Raw genomic sequence first — 913 nt, 5'->3', positions numbered from 1 at the left:
AGAAACAAAATCAAATTTCTGGTCCAACGCACAAAAGCAAAAACTAATTAAAAATTGTGAGCGACGAAAAGAAACCAAATCAGATTGGCAACTTCATGCAGTCTCTTGCCGGCAGACTTCCTTCCATGGTTCTGGAAGCCCGCCCTCCAGAAGACGACTTCTTCAGTCTCATCCGCTCCACAAATATGTCAACCCGAAATATAACATCGCTTCTGGATTACGCCTGACTTTTTACCCACAAAGTACACCCCTTGTGTCAGAAGCATGTTTTGGTACCATCTGTAATATAATAGAAGTATATAACAGCCAACCGAGCTACTTCCCAGAACAGAACAGGCAGCGTTAAGGCTTCAAACGACACAGAAAAATGGGTTTGCACGGGCGTTGTGTGCTGCTGCTGCTCTTGGTGCTGTTCTCTGCATCAGAGAGATGGGGAAACGTGGAAGCCATCAGGACAGTTCCCTTTCATCCCCGGCAGAGTAAGATGGAATTCATACATGCATTTCGTGTGTTTTGAAATCTGAGATTCTGTCCATGTTTTTCTGACAGTGGTTTTGTGAATTGGTTGATAGGGTATGGGAGGATATTTGCGACGCTGGGGTTTGTGTGCAGATGTTTTAACGACGATAAAGGAGAAAGCACGACAACCGCGGGGACTGCGGGGTCTTGCTCCAATTTCCAATGCCTGCCCTGGAAACAACATTAATTTTTTGCATATGGTTGATTCAATCCGTTGATTTGTGTATATATATATATATATGCGGAGTGAAATGAATTCCAGTGGTTTGCGACCCTTCTGATGTTTTGTGGGAAGTCAGCAATATGCCAGAATAGTCCCTAATTTTTTGTAAGACAAGAAGTGTTTAATTTTATTTTATTTTCTTAGAATAATAAAAATGTTTACTTCTTACCA

At 41.9% G+C, this 913-nt stretch overlaps 1 long non-coding RNA gene across 1 annotated transcript; it reads left to right on the top strand.

The window, feature by feature from the left end:
• Positions 1-329: 329 nt before the first annotated feature.
• On the top strand, positions 330-913 carry LOC131168201 (uncharacterized). The gene is made up of 2 exons (XR_009140243.1): positions 330-479; positions 573-913. It is a non-coding gene; the product is annotated as an uncharacterized LOC131168201 (long non-coding RNA).

The sequence above is a fragment of the Malania oleifera genome, chromosome 11 (genome assembly GCF_029873635.1).
Source record: "Malania oleifera isolate guangnan ecotype guangnan chromosome 11, ASM2987363v1, whole genome shotgun sequence".
Taxonomy (NCBI): domain Eukaryota; kingdom Viridiplantae; phylum Streptophyta; class Magnoliopsida; order Santalales; family Ximeniaceae; genus Malania; species Malania oleifera.
This window is presented reverse-complemented; position numbering and strand designations above follow the sequence as displayed.